The sequence below is a fragment of the Talpa occidentalis genome, unplaced genomic scaffold (assembly GCF_014898055.3).
Source record: "Talpa occidentalis isolate TD23 unplaced genomic scaffold, MPIMG_talOcc4v2.1 talOcc4.10, whole genome shotgun sequence".
NCBI lineage: Eukaryota > Metazoa > Chordata > Mammalia > Eulipotyphla > Talpidae > Talpa > Talpa occidentalis.
Window position 1 is genome coordinate 42150524 of NW_023600993.1, and position 23500 is coordinate 42174023.

The 23500-nt window shown below is 39.0% G+C and overlaps 1 long non-coding RNA gene across 7 annotated transcripts in view; it reads left to right on the forward strand.

Moving 5' to 3' along the window:
• Positions 1–23500, forward strand: part of LOC119230640 (uncharacterized) — a 587338-nt gene that overhangs the window by 281051 nt on the left and 282787 nt on the right. For 6 of the 7 annotated variants that reach the window (XR_008551838.1, XR_008551837.1, XR_008551844.1 and 3 more), the window contains exon 7: positions 2810–2905. The exons of the other annotated variant lie outside the window; for it this stretch is intronic. This is a non-coding gene — a long non-coding RNA (uncharacterized LOC119230640). The remainder of the gene's footprint in view (positions 1–2809; positions 2906–23500) is intronic. 7 annotated transcript variants of the gene reach the window in all.

Below are 23500 nucleotides of genomic sequence, written 5' to 3' on the forward strand. Positions count from 1 at the left end.
CATTCCATTCTTTTTTTAGCATTCTATATCATTTTTCATCTTATAAATAAGGTACTCTACAGTTGATGGAAACTTGGATCATTTCCAGTTTGTGGTCTTTCCAGCTGCTATAAATATTGGTGTGCATATCTCACATCACACATAAGCAAAAGTTTCTCAGGTAGACATCTAGAAGTGAGTTTGTCATTTCATAGGATGTGTGAATGTTCAGTTTTACTGCTTAATGCCAAATTATTTTCTAAAGTGGTTGTACCAACTCTATTCCCACCAGGAGTGCATGAGAATTCATATTGCTCCACACTCTTGCTAACATTTCATATCATTAAGAGTTCCTATGTTTCACTACTCTGATGCCAAACAGTATATTGCAATTTTGTTTGTAATTATATTGGATCGTCTATGAGGTTGAACATCTCATGTCCATTTAGATTTCTTCTGTGAAAACCCTCTTCATGATTTTTTCTTTTTTTTTCCCTAGTTTTGATTTTTGTTATTGACTCATAAGAACTCTTTAGACATTCTAGATTAGTGTTGACGAATGGAAATATAATGCCACCTGTGTAATTAAAAAATTTAAAGGACACATTAATTATGTAAAAAGAAACAGGTCAAATTAGTTTTCATAACTTATTTAACATATTTTATATTTATCTAAATATACCTAAATATCAATATGAAAATTATTAGTGAAGCCTTTGAAATCAGGTATAATACTTATGGCAAATTTCAGTTCCTCCTAATCACATTTCAGTTGCTCAGTAGTCACATGGGTGCTTGTGGCTGTGGAATAGCACTGAGCATGTCTAGGCTCGTCCCTCATCAGCTACATTTTCTTGTATTTGTATTTTTACATGTTGTTTCTTTTGCAAATGGAAGTTCTTTACTTGGGAATAGTCATATTTTATCAATTTTTCTTTGTGCTTATTTGTACCTTAAGAAATCCTTCTCTACATTAAATGATAAAAATATTGATCTTTATTTTTTTGCCTAAGAGTTTTAAGTTTTGGCCTTTACCTTTAAGGTCTTGATGCATACAGATTCAATTTTGGTGTGTTTTTGAGCCATAGGTTCAATTTAATTTTCTATACAATCAATGGTCTAACTCTTTATTAACCTCTTTGTGCCATTTCACTGTGTGACAACCTATTAGATTCTTGTCAGAGAGCCAGTTAGGTTCCCATCATAAGTATGGACATGTTTGTAAACTTTCTTCTTCCATTTATCTGTTTGGCTTCCTGTTTTCAAATACCACACTACTTTAATTACTGTAACTTTAAAATTAGCCTTATTATCTAATGAGGCAGAGCTCCTGGCTTGCTTCTTTCTCTGGAGTTTCTTGGTATATTTGACCCTTTGCTTTCAGATATAACTTAAAATTTGTTGTATTCTGTGAAAATTTTGTGGCCCTCCCATTCTCATGGATGAGCTGTCTGGACTAGGATGAATTGCTTTACCCTGCTAATGCTGACCTGCTTTTTAATTCTGTATGATGGGAGTGGCACAGTTGCATTGTTACAGGAATGTTTTGAAGATTAAATGAAATAAAGCATGCAAAACCCCTAGAACAGTGCCAGGGTTGTAGCAAATTTGCAGTAAGTAAATCATAGTTTTATTCTTAAGAATAGAGAGAAAAGGGCCTCCCTGGTGGCGCAAGGGGTTAAGCACTGCACTATGAAGCAATCCGCAGCCTCTGAAGCACGAGTTCAATCCCTGGCTGGCCAGGGAGAAACCTACATGGCGAGGCAGACCTCTCCTGTCTCGCCCGCTGCTCCCCTCAGCAGTGTATTTTGGTCTGTCTGCCTGTTCCGTTCCCCACTCTGTCTCTGGTGGATTCTCTCACCCACTGCATCTCTGGCCTGTATCCCAGATCTTGTATGCATAAATAAATAAATCTTTAAAAAAAAGAATAGAGAGAAAAGCTAGTTTTTAATTATGCAGGACTACAGTATAGGAACTATACTTATTACTACTTTTATCTTCATGTTTTGATGTAGGCTTTCATGCTTAGTGTGAATAATGCACATATGTAGTACTTTACACTTTTAAAAATATTTTCACTCATTTGGATTGTTCAGGAACCTTGAGAAACAAGTTAGCATATATATATATTTAGAAATATTGGAGACTGGAAAATCAGCTAAGTCTTGAGAGTTCTATCAGGGCATTGAGTATGAGGGTAATAAGGACCAGAATCGTCATCTCAGCCATTTATATGCCAACGAAGATGATTACAGGTGAGGGTGAGAATTAAAATTATCAGATGAATTATTGATATGTCCAGCTGAATTTGAACCTCTGATGAATGATGTATAAAATATCAGTATAAATAGCCCCCAATATTGCAAAAGACTCAAAATTTTCATTTTTAATTATTTAAAATTATTTAAATTCTTTCAAATTTAAGTAAAATTATTTCAATTTAAAATTTCATCTTAAATTATTTCATACTAAAATTTACTCATTTATCTGAAATTCAGATTTATCTGGGCATCCTAATTTGAGTTGCTAAACCTGGCCATCCTAGGTATGATATGTCGCTGTTATGTCTTCAAATTGGGATTGTTTTCTAGAGATTTAGTGCATAAATTACCCTTAGATGATGTACATTACAATACTTTCTTTTGGTAATGTGGAAACAGATCCAGATCTAGAGACTCAAAGTTGGATAATGGCAAAAACTGCATGATTCTGCATTCTTTTCTAGATTGCTTCTAAATGTGCACAAATAGTCAACTTTTTGGTCATCCCTTTTATCCTAGCATGGTGGGAACCTCTACCATGCTGACTATATACTTCGGTTATGTGGCAGGTCCAGGATAGTGTCTGGTCACAGAGGAGTTAACTCAGGTCTGAAATGCTCAGGATTCTGAAAAAGTCATGCTGGACTGGAGTTGAAGACCATAAGGTAAGCAGCCGGCCTTTGTGGGCCTCTGTTGAAATGACAGTCTTGTCAAAGCCTTCAGTTACTATGGTTATAGGAAGTAGAGACACAGATAAAGGTATAGAAATATTCAGATAAAAAGAAATAAGAAATGATGAAGGAGAAGGAAAGAATAACTGATGAGAAAAGATACTGCCGCCTCGTTGAATCCAGAAGGGACTGAAGGGCATAATGGCAGGGAAGAAGTGTAGTTCCATCAGGAGAAGCAAGTGTTATAACAAGACTTAATATCAGAATTTTTTTTCTGAGATGAGGACTCTTAGACTGAGAAAGGGCTCGCATGGGCCTCTTAGACTGATGAAGAATCCTATTGCTGGAGTAGGTACTGAACAAAGCAATGGAAAGTGAACTGCAGGAAACACTCCCCTGGGTATCTTTTGGGATGGACTTGACACTCTGATAGGTTTCTTCCTTCTCTTAGTGCCCGTGAATCACTGGTTCATTTGAAAACATGATGGTTAAAACTAAAGGAAGCAGAAATTGAGGATTTAACTGAAAATAATTTTTTTTAAAGATTTATTTATTTATACAAGCACTGGGTGCAGTCAGAGTGCGGGAGGGTGAGAGAATTCACCAGAGCCAGAGCGGGGAACAGAACAGGCAGACTGATGAAATACACTGCTGAGGGGAGCAGCGGCCGTGGCAGGAGAGGTCTGCGCGCAATGCGGGACCCTTGCTGGTGGCCGGGGATCGAACCAGCACTGCAGAGGCTGCGGGCAGCTTCGCAGCCCAGCGCTCAACCGCTGCGCCACCAGGGGAGGCCCTGAAAGTAATTTTCATACAAGTAAAGCATGGTCTAGAATTTCATTGCATGCGTGTGTGCATGCACACGTGTGTGTGTGTGTGTGTGTGTGTCATCATTAATCTCGTATAAACTGAGCAACTAGTCTCAGAATTCTCACTAGGAGATAGCTTTGTTTCAACCTTGATAAGCTGTTCTGTTCCTAACCTCAAGTTGCAAATTATTTTTATATGACACTTGGATGATTATGCCTATTTGACTTCACTTTTCTAACTAAATAGTCTTTTCAGGAAATAGATCTCCTGACTTACTTTAAAGCTCTAAATAAACATCCTAAGTATCTATGTGCTGTAAAATCACCTCCTCTATGATGCTGATCCAAGGCATGAAAATTACCCTCCTGGTGCTAAATGCCAAGCCTGGTTGACCTTCCCAATTTTTCTGCTACAAATCTGAAAAACAAACCCAGCTGCTCTGGAGAAACATCAGGCATAGGCACACATTAGATCAATGTTTATGTTTTTCTTTCATCGCAGATGGCCTCACAGGAGATGAAGTACATAAAAACTCTACCTGTTAGCAGGCCTTGATTGCTGTCACATTATTTCCTACATCAGTTCTAATATTCCTGGTAATAGATGTTTTTGAAAGGCCATTTTGGTAACGGCTATTATCTCTTGCTTTGTAACTTTCTTACCCTCCTTGCAATGAATTACCAAATACCATTGACTCTACCTTCTCCCCCTTACACCTCCTTCCACCCCTACCTCTCCAGCCCCAATGTCACTACCTCCCATCTCCTAGCTCCCCTGCTGCCCAAGGTAGAGCAGCAGCCACATTAAGCTTCCCAAATCAGAGCACTGATCCGATTTCTCTCCTGCTCAGAATCTGGCAATAGCCCCTGTTTTCTGGGAGGTGCTTCCCAAACATCAGTCATTCACATACCACCTCCATTATCTTTGTTTTCCCCTTCTGTCTATGCTCTCCTTTACTTCATATTTATCTTTAAATGGACTTCTAAAAACTTTTTACTTAAATATATTGTAAAAGGAAACTTTATCTCTAAATAGAAACCAGGATCATCCATCATAAATAGAAACTAACAATAAACTCAATGAAAGGAAAACAAAAGTAGTATCTTCTAAGGAGATAGTACTGCCTGAGGCTGTACACCGAAGGTCTGCTCCCTCCACATTTACAATGGTGGTTGATTAATGGGTTATCTTCCACTGGTCCTTTCAGATCCATTTTCCTTTTTCTCATTCTCTTCCCTGGAGGCTGAGCTCTCCCTAGCCTTCTGGTTCCTGTTGGGTTCAGCCTATGGGAACCCAGCAGAGGGAGGGGAGTAAGGGTTCCAGGGCTGTGTTCCCTGTCCCCCTGCCCCATTTCCAGGTCACCATAGCCTGGCCTATGCCCTAGATAAAGGTTCCTGCTCAATTTTAGGTGAATTGTTCAACATGGCCCTCCCCTTCTGGGTTATAGTAAACTTTCCCTCCCCTGTCCCTTCAGGCCTGAAGACAGTGGCATCTGTACATTTATGAGCCCTGGGTTACTGAGCTTCCCCTCATGACACCCTAAACCCATACTTTGTCAATAGTACTTTACTAATCCCTTCTGAGGGTCTCCGATTTTAATGGTGGGGAAGCGCTCTTGTGACTCTGACTTGTTCTAGATAGGCCTGCATCAACTGAGATGCTCCTTTGTTCATCAAAGATTTTAGGGGGACTGGTTGATATACTCACTCTAGCAGCTGGTACTATGTGTTTTCCACCTTGGAGAAGAAACCCCCATGTTCTTTGTATAGGATTCAAGCTGTACTAGAATACCATTTACCCTTCTCTTCCTGTTTGGTAATATACACCTTTAGTTACAGACAAAATGGGTTCAAGCTAATGCCATGAACCCATTAAGGAAAGCCAGAACTCAATGATATATGTGTATCTGTGTATAAATACAATGTGTAGTGGCCACTGGTTTATCATCTGGGATAAAACTGTCTTCAATTTTAGTCATTCTTCCCTCAGAGATGCCTTCCATTGTATATCCTACTGAAAGGGTTATTTAAAGGGTAAAGAAAACATGTAAAATGACTCATAATTGTGCCCAACACCAAATAAAGACTCAACATACACTATGGGTGGTTGGAGGGGATTATTCATTAGCCAGGGAAAGGCTGGGCTTTGACGCTCTAAGAAAAGGCAACATTTGTGTTTGCATGAGACCATCTGAGTTCCTACTCCTAGTAGAAGATCTTCCAAAGCCTAGAGCTGTGAATACAAACAAGCTTGAAGGGAAACACTTATTGTAATACCAGAGTAGGAGCTGAAGGTGTTTGGAGAAAACAGGAACTACCATAGACAAAGTATAGGTCAATCTGGAAAATTCAGGCAAGCAATCTGCTAAGATTTTACAAATGAAACATTTTTTTAAAGATTTATTTTATTTTATTTTATTTTATTTTATTTATGCATATAAGAGCTGGGGTGTAGGCCAGAGGTGGGGGGTGGAGAAGATTGACCAGAGACAGAATGGGGAGCAGAACAGGTGGATCCACTGAAATAGACTGTTGAAGGGAGCAGTGGGTGAGTCAGGAGAGATCTGCTGCGCCATGTGGTCAGCTCCCTGGCTGGGGATCGAACTCATGCTGCAGTGGCTGGTGATCTTCATAGTACTGAGACTTAACTCCTTGCACCACCAGGGAGACCCATACAAAGGAAACATTTTTTGGTACATTTTAGAATTGAACTAGAAACATAGAGGATTATGTAGTTTGTCAACAAATATTTGCCATATTGAATCCACTTTGGATGCATAACACCATTAACTCAACTTAAAGATGGTGTTGGATGCAACCTGTATTTAAAAAATAGACTATTATGTATTTGTGCCCTAAGAGAATTTACAACTGACACATTAAAATAAGGATTTATCTGTTTGTTTTGATAAAAGGAATGTAACTTGTAATTTGAGGAAGGTTGTTCACATCACTCTACCTTGTCTATTTTAAAGATACTAGGGGAAAGAAAAGGTTTAGTTTTTGGTATTGTCTTGGGTCTTTCACTTTGAGTGAATGTCACTGACCCCAAGAGGATTTGCTTTCTGGTGATTGATAGCCAATTGATACAATAACCAGACTTGGTAAAGAAGCACATTAACTTCACAGCTTGACAAAAAACAGTGTAGGAAAAATTTGTGTTAAATAGTACCTACCTGCTCAGGGGTGGGGGAGGGAACTATATAAAGCCAAAAAAGGGAACAGGGACTTCTTCAAGGATGAGCCATGGATGATATTTTTTCTTCCTTATTACATGTTTGCCCCTCTCAGCTAGACTGTGCAGATCCAAGCAGATTTTGTTAGCACATGACAGGGGTATCCAGGGACTCCAAGCTGTTAAGAGGTACTTGATATAAAAGGGGTCCTGCCATCTGTGCACACAAAGACAAAGGAAGCATTCTCTTAGTGTGACAAGATTGATAATAGAATCAGTTTGTGGGAAGGAGGGAGGGAAATAGTTCAAATACTTGTTTCCTAGTAAAACTCCCCAAATTACCCACTAACTCATGGGAAAATACCCAGTCAAACAGAGTTGGTTCAATGTGGGACCATGGAGGCCCAATAGCTTGCCACACATCTAAGATAACTTCTAGAAGGGAACCACAGGGAAGGAGTTAGGCAGGTCCCAGAGAGTTGGGGCAGAAGGAGAGACTCAAAATACAACACATGAAGATAATGACAGCCATTGTCTCTGCCAAGGACTGGCAGCAGCCTCCCACATGTCCCTTACCCATGCGTCTCTGCCAATTATCTCTTTGCTACATGTCTCTCCTCCACATGTCTCCTATGTCCCTTTCTCTCTTTGTTCCACTTCTCTTTCTATATCCACCTTACTCCTTCCTAGCAGCTCCCTACTGGGGAAGTCTGCTTCATGGCATGCTGGGACTTATAATCCAAGGTAACTGTGCATATGTGGGAGCAGGGAAAATAGTACCTGTTCGCAGAGCAGGTTTCTCTCCCTTTTATGGAGATGCATTCTGGAACAGCGTGAGCTGGTTTTGAAATCTAACCTTTAAACAGCAGCAGCTCCTGCAAAAGATTATACCTAGAAAAGAACAATAACTGGAAGAACATGTACTCAGTGAAATATTAAAATTTGCATTTTTGTTTGGGATAAAGGTTTAGCGACCGGTAATAAATAGATATACCTCCATTTTTCTGGGAAGGAGGAGGAGTACATGGAAAATTCTTTTTTTTTTTTAAAGATTTATTTATTTATTTATCTATTTATTTATTTATTTATACATACAAGCACTGGGTACAGTCAGAAGCGCAGGAGGGTGAGAGAATTCACCAGAGCCAGAGCAGTGGAGAGCAGAGCAGAGCAGGCAGACTGAACGAAACACACTGCTGAGGGGAGCAGCGGGTGGCAGGAGAGGTCTGCGCGCCATGTGGGATCTTCACCCAGCCGATGGGGATCGAACTGGCACTGCAGAGGCTGCAGGCAGCTTCGCAACCCAGCGCTCAACCGCTGCGCCACCGGGGAGGCCCTACATGGAAAATTCTTAATCTTGGTTTCCAGAGACAGCCTGTCTCCATGGAAGCCATGGTTATGGCTCATGTCGCCCCACAGTAAGAGTGGGAGACTGAATTTTGTTAATAAGAATCACAGCTATCTCTTTGACTATTTTGTGTGACCAGCAATGGAGAGACACTTTATATTTTATTAAGTCATTCTGACAAGAACCTTTTGCACTAAGTACAACTTTCCTGTTTTACCTGTGAGGAATCTGAGGTCCACTGGGTTCAAGCACCTTGCCCAGATATTACTCAGATAGTGAGTAGTGAAGCATCAGAGTTTACCTGATGTCCAGGTTTGCTCGTCTATCTCACATTGCTTCTCAAGACTTTGTGTTCAAAGTGTTTTATTAGGCTGCTCTGACATTGTGAGTATCTGACAGCTTATTATCTGGAATTGTCTATTCACTGCCTCTTCATTATAATGACTGACGATAACGGGTCCCATGCTACATCCTTAAGAGTCCCCCAAAGTATTAGCTATTGATCATTAAGCAAAGTTGTATGTACAAGAAACATCCCTGAACCTCTCCTACCACTCCTCCATCTCTTAGCACTGGCATGTTTGTATGTTCTATTGTCTCCTTCCACTAGATGTAAGTTCCAGAAGGCAGGGACCATAAAGAGGATGTTCATCTCACAATTCCTGGTGCCTGGCAATAAATATTTGTTGAATGGATGAATTATCAGCTGAACTGGTTAGCCACATATAAAATATGATGTAATTCTGTTTACCAGAAATTTTCGGCAAACAGTTCTGTCCTTTTTGACACATTGTCTCATAGTTTGTATAATTTATTCATAGAACTGTTCTTAGACTACTAATAAATTCCTATGGGACTTAGTCTTTTTTTTTTTTTAAAGATTTATTTATTTTTATACAAGAACTGGGGTATAGGTCAGAAGGCATGGGAGGGTGAGAGGATTCACCAGAGGCAGAGCGGGGGGCAGAACAGGCAGAAGGACCCAAGTACACTGCTGAGGGGAGCAGCAGGTGAGACAGGAGAGGTCTGCCGTGAAGTGGGTCTCTCCCTGGCCGGCCAGGAATTGAAACCGCACTGCAGAGGCTGCGGACAGCTTCACAGCGCTGTGCTCGACCCACTGCACCACCAGGGAGGCCCCAGGACTTAGTCATTTTATATGCTGTGGAATTTACTACTCTAAAGTATTCATAAGAAATGGCTCTTAAAATTTTTTGTTAGGGGTTCTACTGATTATGAATTTCTGAGTAGTTGAGCTTCTCTTTTTCTCAGAATATACGTTGTGGGGTGTTGGCAGCTCTTACATTGGACACATAGATTTTGAGTTAAAAGGTGGTTGTTAGGTGGGAAAGACATCAGAAATATCTTCTTTCTGTAGCGCAGATATTTTACATATCAGGAGATAAATTCCTGGCATGAATTTGAACACATACATGACATTTTCACATTGCTTGCTTATGGGTCTCCATGATACAATGACTATAAACAGGGGTCCCACTTCTGTTATAGGCAGGAAATTGAGCTCTGTGTCTTGCTGTTGCCATGAAACCTGGAGGCACTTTCACTTCTGTTCCCATCCCCTGATAAAATTGAGTTTTACCATATGCCAGCTGAGAAGTCAGTTGGTGAGCTTGCAGCCAGGCCACTTGACAGCCTCACTCTATCCACCAAGGCACAGCAGATGTGGAACAGGAGAGGGGCCTCTGGAAAGCTTACATTCCATTTGTTTCTTTGACTTTGGCCAACTGACTTTGCAAGTGTTCTCGAAATTCTTTCATTATCTATGAGGGCATGAAGAAACCCTGTGTAGTTCAAGGGTTCGTGAAATCACATGAAACGGGATTAAATGCCACTCTGGCAAAGCAATTGCAGTTGGAATAAGTTGTGTGAACAACACACATCCTGGTTTAAATGAAGTTATTTATACTGAACTGCATTCAACTCCTGAAGCTTCCTGTGGAGCACCAGGATCTCGCCACAAACACAGACTCTTAGGTCTTCTCCTTTGCATGAGGACAAAAAGGGTTACTCTTACAAACCTCTGTGTCTGAGCCCAGAAGAGGTAATCTCACATAGGATTTCTGGACATTCTACACAAACACAGGTTATTGGATTAAGAGACAGAAAAATAATCTGCCTTCTCATTCCTTTAAGTGTGTTCCTTTAAATGGGTGCATATATCGATAAATACAATCAGTAAGACTCAGTGATTTTACTCATAAAATGGGAGGAAATATGGCACCTCCTTCTCAGAGGTGGGGAGTGACTTGTAGGCCTCTTAGCACAGCCCCCAGGTAATGAACTACCATGTAGCCGCTGATGCACATGGGAGGCTGTGCATATACGTGTTAGGAGTATAGACCCTTAGACTCCAAAGGTGTCAGGAGGCAGGATCTGGTCATGTCTAGGCCATTCTCGGGCAGGTACTGGGTTCCAAACCACTGTGTTCCTTCTGTGACAGTTCTCTTCAAAGGCATTCTGTGTTTTCCCTGAGACCCAAAAGGTGTTTAACTCTAGTTAAAGAAGCTACGGTGTGTATTTTATGCCTCAATCTGCTGTTTGGTGATCTATTTGGTTTATATTATATTTTTGTGCTTTGTGTGTGTGTGTGTGTGTTTTAATTGGGTGAAATTGGATCTAGAAGCTTTGTATTTTAGTGACCTAAATCTGCAATTATTTGTGTAGCAAATAAAAATACCTATTTTTCACTACATTTATGAAAATAGAATTAATCAGCTTTCTTGGTAATGTGCCATATTGCTTTGTAAATTTGTGAGACTTCTCAGCCACATCCCCATGTTGTAAGAGTGTATGGCTCACTTGTGAGATACCAGCAGCCATGGTTTGGGCAGATTCACTGCCTTAATGATCCTAAAACCTTCTCTTAAGTCTCCTAATGCTAAAGAGGGTAAAAATTACTGCCAAAGGTTTGGATCTGGGAGAGTAGCCAGAACAGACTGCCAACTGCAAAATTGTTTGGAAGGGTCAGTGTTTAGCTAGAAAATCCATGCAAAGTTTTTATCTCATTCCATCCTATATTGATGTTTTTTTCTAATATTAAACTGTAAATTGTTTAAATTATTGTCCCGGGCCTCCCTGGTGGCACAGGTGGTTGAGTGCCACACTGTGAAGCTGTCCGCAGCCTCTGCAGCACGTGTTCGATTCCCGGCCAGCCAGGGAGATACTCACATGGCACGGCAGACCTCTCCTGTCTCATCTGCTGCTCCCCTCAGCAGTGTTTTCTGTCCATCTGCCTGTTCTGCTCCCTGCTCTGTCTCTGGTGAATCCTCTCACCCTCCTGAACATCTGGCCTGTACCCTGGTTCTTGTATAAATAAATCTTAAAAAAAAAATAAATTATTTTCCCTTCCCAAATTATAAGTAAAATTAAGGCTATACATAGAATTTTATTAAGTCTGTGATTTCACTGACTCCCAGCATGATATAAGTGATTCGACATTGTAAATCTCATATTCTTAATCATCCCTTTACTTCATTTTCAAACTAATCTGAGCCTATCTAAGATTGGGGCAGGGGGAGAGGAACGTAAGGTGTGGATTTTAGAAAGAAAAATTCAGAAGTATGACCCCCCAAATACTGATATCATACCCACAAATTATCCTGAGGGAGAGACCTATGTTAAGTTTATAAAAAAAAAGTCCAGTCTTAGTTACGATTCTGTGGAGACATTGTGAATGAACGAGGACCTCCTCACCAAGCAGGCTAGAGAACAAAGCCATCTCCATAGGCTTGGAGTCAGAACAGACTGTTCTATGAAGCAGTCTTGAAAAATATCTGATGTCTGAGGGTAAACCAAATTTTCATCTTCCACTAAAGATCAAGAAGATTTTAATAATGGGTATCTAGCCTTTGCATCTCCACAGTGGATTCTTTAGAAGCCAGGAAAATGATTAAATCCAGGCCTTTGCCTTCCTCTGCACATAGATAACATCAACATTTCCTTAGGTCAATAGAACTTAAGAAATTGAGAAATTTCATATAAAGGTATAGCAAGAACTAGAAAACCCCTGTTATCAATGGTGTAATATTTATTTTCCTATTCTACAACAAATCTATAATATGCTATATAAACTGAACAGAAACTTGTGATCATTCGAGCAGGAGCAATTCTAACAGGGTAAAATCTGTGAGACTGTTTTCCAGGTTCAAGTCATCACTTTGATTAACAAACTCTTCTTCTATCATTGAGACTTTGATTTCAGTTTCATTTATTTCATTTATTTAAAGATATTCCCCTGTACCCTAGAGTATTTTAGGATCTGGCAGTGAAAAATATTAGATGTTTCAGATAGTGAACATTTGATGACTTTTATGAGGCAGCTTGCATTGTATTAGCTAAGAAGAGACTCTTAATTGTGTGTTCACAGGTACTTTTCTAAACTTACTCCTTTCAGTGTACAGGATGAAACAAACTTAATTCTGCCCAAGATGACTTTGTTCACTGAGCCATATATTAGGTATTAGGAATATATTGATAAACTGTATAATCAGGGCCACTGATCTGATGAAGCTTACATTCTAGGGTAAGGAGAAAGATGGCATAAACAAGTAAGCACATGAGAAAAATAATTTCAAAAACTGATATGTGCAGCAAAGAAAATCCCAAGGATGTGACTCACTTTGCCCAGTTTGGATTAGGTGGTCAAGGACAGCTTCTCTGAGGAGCCATCACTTAAACCAGGATCATAGGAACCTTATATATGACTATCAGGGAGAAGAGGTTTGCAGGTAAAGGAAATCACTGGTGCATAGGTCCTGAGGTAGAACAAGCTTGGGTTTTTTTTTTTTTTTTTTGAGAAGGCCTGTTTGGCTGGATACGTGAAGAGAAAATTGTGATGCAAGATACAAGGGAAAAGGCTGGCAGGGTCAGATCATGTGGGATCTTATTGTATTGGCAACAGGTTTATCTTTATCCTAACGGTAGTGGGAAGTAATTGAACGAGTTTGAGCAAGAGAGACATGATGTGAAAGGTTTGAGAGGATTTCACTGACAGATACATTGAAATAGACATAGGGTCAGTTAGGAGATTCTTGTATTTGAGCAATGGTAACTTGGACTAAGGTGTCCTCATGAGGAGGGAAAGAAGTGACTGGAATAAGTAAATGAAAGTAGATCCAATCAGATTCACTGATGCGTTAGAAGGAGTGGGATCAAGTGGTAGGGAAATGTTGTCTAATAGAAATGAAATGCAGGCCATGTCAAAAAATAGAGAAACAGCTGAAAATAATTTTGATAACATTTTAGACATTGACTTAAATATGTCATTTCAATACGTAAGCAATATGTTATTACAGAGATTACATTCTTTTTTTATACTGCCTTGAAATCCAGTGTATTTTATAATTATAGCCCTTCTTAATTGAGAACAGCTCCATTTTCAAATACCCAAAAGCTTGTGTAGTGCAGAGTACAGTGGCCTCCTGTCTGAGTGGATTAAACCCTAGCAGGGTATTCTGACCAGGCCTTCACCCTTCAGCAGCAGTTTTCTTCTTTTTGCTTCAAAGGCTGAGTTGTGAAAACTCTTATTGCTCCTCTGTTGACCCACACATCACTTCATGAATATTTAGTCCATGACATAATGGCTATTATACTGCCCTTCCAGGAGCCCTTCTCCACCCAGAAGGGCATTTGGAAAATTTGCTCTCGAGGGTCTATCTTGTATACACCTTCACTGGAGTCTCCAGGTCTGTAGGTCCTCTCTTACCATGGCACCAGTAATGGGCAACTGTGGTCAATAGAAAGAGGCACAGAAATGAACTTTATGTACTCTGTTTAGGCCAAGTGAAGGGAAATGACTCCATGAAATTCTGTAAACTAAAAGCTGGTATCAACCCACCTAATTTACAATAACACATGAGAGCTGTACAATTCACATTGCAAGTGGCAATTTATTTTAACCAGAGACACACTATGAGGGGGGTACGGGGTGGGGGAAGAGAGGGGCGGGGAAAGGAAAGACTAGAGTCAAAATAAAGGGGAGGTGCAATTGTATGGGGAATATAACCAAAACGAAAATGCATACATTGTGCAAAGATGAAAAAAGATGTAAGAATTATATAAAATAAAATATTTAAATAAAATAAATTGCTAACAAAAGAAATTGCTTTTCATTAATTTACTTTTCGAAATACTTTTCATTAATTTGCTGTTAACTTTATTGGTTTTGCACTTTTGTTCATTTTTCAGTGTGTATTTAATAGTTCTATAAGAGCTGTGGCCATATCTAATTTTATATATCTAATATCTGCAAAAATAAGTGTGCTTATATTGGGGGTCTATGAGAAAGTTTTCCTTTTTAAAAGAGGTATTTAAATTCACCAACTTGACTAAACACTCTTCAATGTGGTAAATGTTTCCAGAAGCTGTGTGGGTGGATGCCCATGAAACTACCTCCCACTGCTTGACCTCAGGGCTATGAACTCGACTTCACAGTTATAGTTAAAATACCAGATGTAGGATTTGAGTAATTACCTAGAGACCTCAGGAAGTTTTCAGTTCTTACTCTGGATATACTTAACTTTAGTATTATTTTGCCTTTGATGTCACTTTTGATATCTTAATAATCATATTTTGTAAAAGTCTTTTAACCCATAACAATGGAAATTATAAGTACTATATTTCTGCTACCTCCAGGATTTGGAAATGCCCCTAGAAATCTCCAACCACCCTTTAAAAACACTATTTCTATAGAAAAGCATTTCTGAGTTTAAAATTACAGATTATAAACTATAAAGATATTTTAAATGAAAAACTTCCAATGGACAAAAGGGTCTGCAAAATCCAAATTTTGTATGTGGGCTGGGTTTACTCACTGTAAATCATCAGCAAAGAACATATATGTCAAATAATTTTAATACCAAAGATGTTCCAACCCTGGTCTCTATGTCCTAAACCAACAATTTTCATCAATTAGATATATAAGGTATGGGTTGAAATTGCTGAGAATTCAAACTTAAATGCCTGAGTATCCTGGAAATCTGCAGTGAACACCCTCTTCAGATAAGAGGGATGAGAAAGTACATTACCCTGTGGGTGATAAAGCCTGTTGGGATCAAAGCAACCACATGCTCTGGGTCAAAGTGTCTGACCCTTCGAAAGAGCAGCAATCCTCATTGCTGAGCCCCTCCGTTGAGGCCAATGATTCCCAACAATCTCATTAAGCTAGAGTTAAGGTTAGAGTTTTATATATATATTACAGATGAGAAAACTGATGTTAGGAAGAGGTAGAACCCTCATCAACCATTGAACAACTAGTGATGGACACAGCTGGTCCAGAAAGTTTGTCTGACTCCCAAAGTTCCCACTCTACAGATTGCTAGTCAGATTGGCATTTCACCTGTTGAATCAGCTGAGCTAAGGGGCACCTTGGTTGCAGATTATTTTGTCCCCAACCTGTAAGAGTGGCCTGGCCACACATGAATACCCAGTTGGTTCTGGCTTCACAATGAGGCCATTTGCATTCTTGTCTTAACCTGATCATCACTGTGATTCCTATGTGACCTTTGCAAAACTTGACCTCAACTCCAAAGTCTCTGCCCTTCCAGTGCATGAGTGAGTTTGACAAATATTTTCACTTGATAAGGCAAGCTACCTCCCTCTGTGCTTGGTTTAATGTAAGCTCAGCACAATGGTGCTGTGGGTTTTACCTTCATTCATCAACACTTTGAACTGATGCTGGTCTGAATAATTGTCCTGTTTAGACTCTGACAAACTAAAAACCTAAATTGGTGAGTTAAAAATTTCCTTTACCCCAGGAGGAAAGACAGCCCATAAGGACGAGGCAGCTCTTGCCAGAAGTGGCAGGTTGTACGAACCATTTGTGTAAATAAACTGCTGTTGCTCTTGAGATTACTCCTCTTAGCAGAGACCTAGAAGAAACCCTAACTAGGCATTGATCTAGTACTGCTAGTAATCATCTTATCTGACCTGTTGGCAACTAATGTTGGGTAAGAATATATGGGTCTCAGTGTTCCTATGGAGTTCTCCCAATGGGAAATGAGGGATTTGTAAATATAATAAAAATCCAACTGTAAATAGAGACATGAAGCTCTAAAGGCTAATTTATAAATTAAAAGCACCCACTTAAAATTGAAACATTGACAAGGAGATGTATTTTTTTGAGCTAACTCCTTGTTGCCTAGAAAATTATTTGTTTCAGATACACTTACCTCCTATATAGTAGCACTTCTCCTTGAATTACATGATTATTTTGATATCCTCATAAATGATTTGGCTTTGAAAGATGAGTTTTAGAGTAAAAAGTCAGGGAACTGTATAGACATAGAAGGAGGTGACTGATGTGGCAAGAGCAGTTTGAGAACCTATAGAAAAAAAAATGACAGAAATAAAGGATAAATAGCTATGATGGGGACAAAAATGTATCCAGGAGTTTGTTAGGTTGGATTTTTACATTTCCCAATCCCTTAAGGATTTATTCCTAGTTTGCACAATTTCCCTTTCCTTCTGGAAAATTTCTTCTATGTTCTAGTTGATAAACTTTTGCAATGCAGAACTTGTGGGTTGAACATAATTATGTGTAATATAAAAACACATATATGTATGTATATATGTATAAATATACACACATACATATGTAAATATAGCCATGCGTGTATATGGCATGTCTGCACATACATATTTACATGAACATGTGTGTTTATAGGTTGCTATGTGTCTCTCTCACAATCCTGTGGCCTAGAGGCTAAAGAATTTCTAGGAAAAGTGAAAAAGTAAAGAAGTTTGAGAGATTCTGGAGTAGTTGTAAAAATTGTGAAGTAGAGACAAAAGGATAATTTAAAGAAGAATTGTTCTGGGTTATAAATTAGGGTTCCATTAATCTTTGAGAGCTGCAAAACTAAAACTTCAGGTGCTTCCATTGATGGATCTGGCTCTTTTTGACTATGACACAGAGCTGGAAGTGGGGTGTACAGTTTATTTGGTTTACACAAACATATTTATTGTCTCTAGCACCAGTATGCACATATCCTCACTTTAGGCACGCTGCAAACATTTTACTATATTGGTTAATATGATTGAATGGTTAGACTTTGGAGAAAGGGGAAAATTGTTTCTAGAACCAAAACAAGTTAAAGTTGTTTTTCCAGAAAGACAGGTTTCTTTATTAGCATCCTGCAAAATACAATCGGGTGGAGATATTACTAGAAAGAGACAGGAAAATGACATGACTTGTAAATCAGCTCGCTGTCAGGGAGACTCTTGAAAATATTTGCTATACAACCTGTACTCCCCTTTGAAGGAAAGGGACAAAAGAGAAATTAATTGTGAGGCTAATAAATGTGTGTTAATAGTGAGAATGAGAATTCTAGATCTTGAAATAATTTTGGATGGGTTGTCCTTTCAAATTTGTCTTTGATTTGAATATAGTTGGTGAAAAGAGGAATGTGCTGTGTATGTGTGTGTAATTATGTGTATGCCTGGATGCCTTACTCAACATTCCAGTTCTGGTATCTTGGCTCCCAGGATGATACTGTTTTTCAGTAGCAAGGCTAAGACTTAGTCACAGACCTGAGAACTTTGTTGAGTCACTAACCTGGTTTTACGAATCTTTAGGAATGTGTTATAAAAGAAGTTGGCACAATATGGATGGATCTTGAAGTGATTTTGCTAAGAGAAATAAGTTAGAAATTAAAAGACATTTGCCAATGGCTTAGCTCATTTGTGGATTATAAATAACCAAAGAAAAAACAAGCTTGTAAAACAACAAAAATAACTCCTAGACCCTGTAAAAAGTACACTGGTTAGCAGAGGGAATGGGGTGGGGGAGCAAAAGGGATACAAGAGGGTATAAGGAAGGGAAGGTGATATGACATTGGCTCTGGAGTTTAGGTGGAGGATGTGTGGGGCATGTGTACATGTTGAGGTGTGAAGTTCTCCCAAATTTATATAAACAATTGACAAATCAATACAATTTGAAAAAACTAAAATTGAAAAAAATTGTTATTGATCAATTCTAACTTTAGATTTTCCTCAAAACTAGATGTCAGAATTTTTTTATTTGCTTATGTGGGAGCCAGTTTTATTGTGTGTTAGAAGAAGGAAAACTCTGTGTGTGTGTGTGTGTGTGTGTGTGTGTGTGTGTGTGTTGCATATGCACAAGCACATGTGTAATTCAAATTAAACCACTGCTTCTAGAGAACTTTCTCTAAATATTTCAGGCAGGACAGAGTATAGCAGCAAGGAGAAAATATCAGTTGAGGTGGGCATTCCACTATCCTAAAAGGGTGAGAAATCACTCTGTCAAACAAGACAGGATTGAAATTAAACAGGTATCAAAATTACATACTCCCTGCAAGAGTGGCTTTCTCTTGGAAATTGCCTGGGGGGGGGGTATGAAAGTAAATTGATGTCTGTGTAATTTCATCCTGTCACCAGGTAACTACAGTTGTAGTCAACATGCTAATAGCAACAAAAGGACCTGTCTACTGCACACTCAAGGAGCCAGCTGATGAGTCATCTGGGTTCTTTAGGAAAGAATCAAACTCCTTACCTAGCTCTAAGAACACCATAGAATTCTGAAGGACAGCTATTAATTAAGAGCAGTGAAATCCTTATTAGTATCAATTACAAAAAAATATTTTTTTTAAAATATAGAATGAGTGAAACTAAGGGAAAAGAATTGCAGGCAAGTGGGTCACTGTAACTGGCATTCATCAGCTGGTAAGGATGTATCATTAAAAGGCCACTGACCATAGTGCTGGTGTAGAGTGGGCAAGCCAAACATACTCCTATCCTTCTTGTCCCATTGAGGGAAATAAAGATCTTTTGTAAGGATGACCTAAACCTTCAATGTTTACATCAGAATATTCTGCAGCCAAAAGCCACTATTAGTAACTTAAGACTTGAGCACCCCTCCCAGTTGGCTGGGGCCCACAAGCTGTACTGCAGCCAAGAACCAATTTTTAAGATGAGCAGGAATCATTCTTAAGAAGTTTCTGTGAGCCATCATCCAATGTTACACCCCGACTTCAGACTCAATGGTTTTATTTGAAATTTAAGTTGTGAAAGGTATAGATGAGCTTACACTTTCATAGGTGAGAACCATAGATGTTATTTTTTTTTTAATGCCTGAAAGGGCTTAGAAAAAGTGGTTCTATTCATTTGTTTTATAAGTGATTTGTAGAAGCTCAGTGTGGCCAGGTGACTTCCCCAAAGATGCCTTGTGAGTTCGAGGATGTGCCAGAGCTCTGACTTGGTGCTCCAACCCTTCACACTATGAATTATGTGATCAGCCTTTACGCTGACATCACTGCTTCAGGGCCCTGAAGTTAGCTATTCAGTGATCAAATCCCATCCTATATTAACACCAACTTTTTAAAAGAATTTCATCACAAAGCTTTTAGGCTAGCTGCTCTAACAGACAAATCACCCCAAATTAATTAACCTAAAACTTTGTCTTCATATAAAGTGGCCTCCGTGGCCGTCATCAGGAATATGTAACTTACAAAGTCTCAACAAGCAGTATAGAATAAGCTGGAAAAGACACATTGACTCATAATCTATTGGCAAAATTAGCTTAATAGCCCTAACTAACAACAGCCTATAGGAGAGGGGATTGCAGAGGGGTGCAAGGGGTTTGGTAGTCATCCAAGTCCAACATTTCTAGACAATGCCTCATAAGTGGTCTTAGATCTGTACATGGCCCTTTTAGTTTGGAGGTCTATGAATTAAAAATCAAATTGCGTTCCCCTACTTATCATCCATGGTAGTTGAAAAGCACACTTACTGGGATTCTAAATTACTTCCTACTATTTAGAAAAGGAAAGAAGGGAGTCACCTAGCAGGCGCTGGTCCCTCAGTAACCCAAAATCTACTAGGCATGGCAAGTATTCCTGTTGTCCTGGGTGCAGTGATTCCTTTATTAGGCCTCTGAAAGGAGTTCCTTTTTCTGTTGTTCTACAGTGGACCCTAGCCTGGCCTTCCAGGGGCTTTCTCATTTTTTTTCTTATCTTCTTTGGCCGTGGCTGAAGTAGGCCTGGGCAATATTCCCTCCTCAAGCACTGCACATATTCCTCAGTCTGCTTCTTATTTGTGAAAATCTGAGGGTCATTTTATGTCTCAAATAGACAAAGACCTTTTAGTCGCAACTTTCGGTTTCTTTTGGCAATTCAGTTCCCTTAAGAGCTAAGTAGCCTTCTGATCATTGCTTCCAGTATGTTTCATGTTTCATGAGTCAGTAACCATATTCAAAATCTTTTTGAGGCATGATTCTCAAATCTACATTGTTTGCTTTCTCATCCTTTTTTTCTTCATCCCAAATTAATGACTACAACCTCGAGGCTATGAGGAACAATACGGAGGAAAGCCATATCCCTATACCCCCTTTATTTTTCAGAAAAGGGCCTAAGGTTTTTCATATATAGCTTTCATAAATCAGAGAGACAAAGATTAATAACTCAATGGAAACAAAACAAAGATTACATGGAGGTTTTCACTAAAAAGAAATACAGTTGGCCAAGAAAAATCATGTTCATCACCACAAATTTTAAAAATTAAAATGAGACATTTTCTGCTGATTATCTTGGTATATTTAAAGTTTACATATATGTAATTTTAATAAAAATTGTATATATTTGGGCCTCCCTGGTGGCGCAGCAGTTGAGCGCTGGGTTGCGAAGCTGCCCGCGGCCTCTGCGGCGCCGGTTCGATCCCCGGCTGTTCCCCGGCCACCGGAGGAGGGTCCCACATGGCACGCAGACCCCTTCTGCCTCCCGCTGCTCCCCTCAGCAGTGTGCTTTGGTCCTTCTGCCTGCTCTGCTCCCCGCTCTGGCTCTGGTGAATTCTCTCACCCTCCCGCGCTTCTGACAGTACCCACTGCATGTATAAACAAAAACAAACAAACAAATGAATAAATAAATAAAACATGCCTCTATTAAAAAAATTGTATATATTTAAGGTGCTCAACATGATTTGATATGCACATACATAATGAAGAGATTACTATAATCAAATTAATTAACATATCATCTCAGACTTACTATTATTTGTGTGTGATGAAAGTACCTGAAATCTACTTAGTGTACTTCCAGTCAATATAACATTATTAACCATAGTCATCATGCCTAGATCTTTAGGTTGATTTATCCTGCTGCACCCTTAATTTCGTCTGTGTTTTGAGTCATCACTTTATCAAATTGAGAGGTTTTATTGGACTTTATGAAATGTTTAATTTTGAGATGTTTAATATTTCCTTGTACTGACCAGTACTTCCCCTAGCTCATCTTTCTAGCTACCTTGACATACACAGCCAGTGGCAACCAATAAACACTGGTCCTCTGTTTTCAATATGGTAGGCCTGCTAAGCCAGCACAGGGTCAGAACCTGTGCTAACCACTCAGTTTGTTGACCCTGCATAATGTGAATCATCTTTCAAACCCCTGATATCCTAACCTCGTGTGTGTATTTTATGGTTTTTGTAATGATAACACTCTGCCTCTGGGTTTCAATTTCTGTCTAAGAATAATTAATGACAAAATTTCACTAGCTCAATACAATAAAGACCAAATGGTCCTGCTCCATCAGGTAGCTATGCCATCTGAAAGGTGTGACTTCTAAGCTGTTGCAAATGTCTCAGTTTTGAGGAGACACCATTCACTTCTACTCATAGTCCAATAGCCAAAACCTGACATGGGAAATCATTCTAATTGTGAAGAAGGTCAGGAATCTGTAGTGAAGCTTCAGAATATTGACATGTCTCTGTGACATGTGCTCACACATTTATGGAGCCAACTGCTAAAATGTAGCTCCCTCTCAACCACTACATGAAAGTGTAGCCACAGCATCCAAATACCCATTCTTTCAAATAACTCAGGTCCTAGACCCACGGAACTCCTGCCCCATCATCAGTTGCTGCCAGTTTCATTTTGGAGCTGGCATTGTAAATGAGAAGGTCTAGGTTGGTAGGTGTCTTCCCAGAGGTTCTGCACACCACCTCCAGCCCTGCTTTTTGGAGTTGAATCTGGTGTTCTGCTGGGTGTCTTCTTGCTTCTCACCTACTCTTCTTTAGAAGTATGTTTCTCAGTTATCATTCCTTTCTCTTCCCTGTTCTCCCCCGACTCCTACATAGCTTGCTTTTCCAGTCTGAAATGCTAGACTGAAAGTAGCTTTACTTTTTTCCTATTTAATTACACAAACCAACCAAGCAACCTATAACTATTAGCATGTTGTATCATTTCTTTCCTGTCTTTTGTTCTAGACATATCTATTTATATATATGATTGAAATTGTGTGCTATAGTTTATTTTATGTCCTACTTTATTTAACTGTGATTCATGAACATGACATTGTATTACTGGATATTTCTGAAAACATAATAGTTTTATTAAGGCAAAATTGACATACAATTAGCCATTTTAAAGTGTATAATTCAGTGGCATTTAGTACAATCACATTGATGTGCAAATATCATTTATATCTAGTTCAAAAACATTTTCATAACCCAAAAGGAAACCACACCCATTGAACAGTCTCCTGTTCCTCCAACTTCCCTACCCCTGCAAACCACCAATCTGCTTTGTCTGTAGGAAATTACCTATTCTGGATATTTCACATAAATGGAATAATATAATGTGACTTTTTGTCTTTAATCCATTTTAAGTTTTTGTATGTGATGTCAGGTAAGAATTCAATTTCATTCTTTAGCATGCTCTTACCTAGTTGTCCCAGTGCCATTTATTGAAGAGACTATTCTTTTCCCCACTGAGTGGTATTGGCACCCTGGTCAAAATCGATTATTATAGATGCATGGGCTCATTTCAGTCCTCTCAGTTCTACTTTGGTGATATCTATGGCTCTCTGTATGCTAGCAACACATTATTTTATTTAAAGTAAGTTTTGAAATCAGATAAGTCTTTCAACTTTTCATTTGCTAGATTGTGTAAATATAATTTTTAGTGTTTCCATGACCTATTGTATGGTTATTCCTCAATTTTTCTGGTATCTTATAGTTGAAAAGCATTTCTTGAGGGCCTCCTCCAGCCAATATTAAAAAAAAAAAAGCAGTGGGCATGGCAGAAAGTTTTTGCACTTAAGTTGAAAATAAAGGGTGTTCATATAGAAAACCATATTATAGAATGGTTCAAATAAAATTTAAAAATGGAAAAATGAGAGTGTAGATAAAATTATTTCTATTTTCTTTCCCTAATGGCATGGGAAGCTATCTTCAAAATACCTTTTAGTATACTGCATTTTCTATATTTGGCATTACTCATGTAATACATCATTTT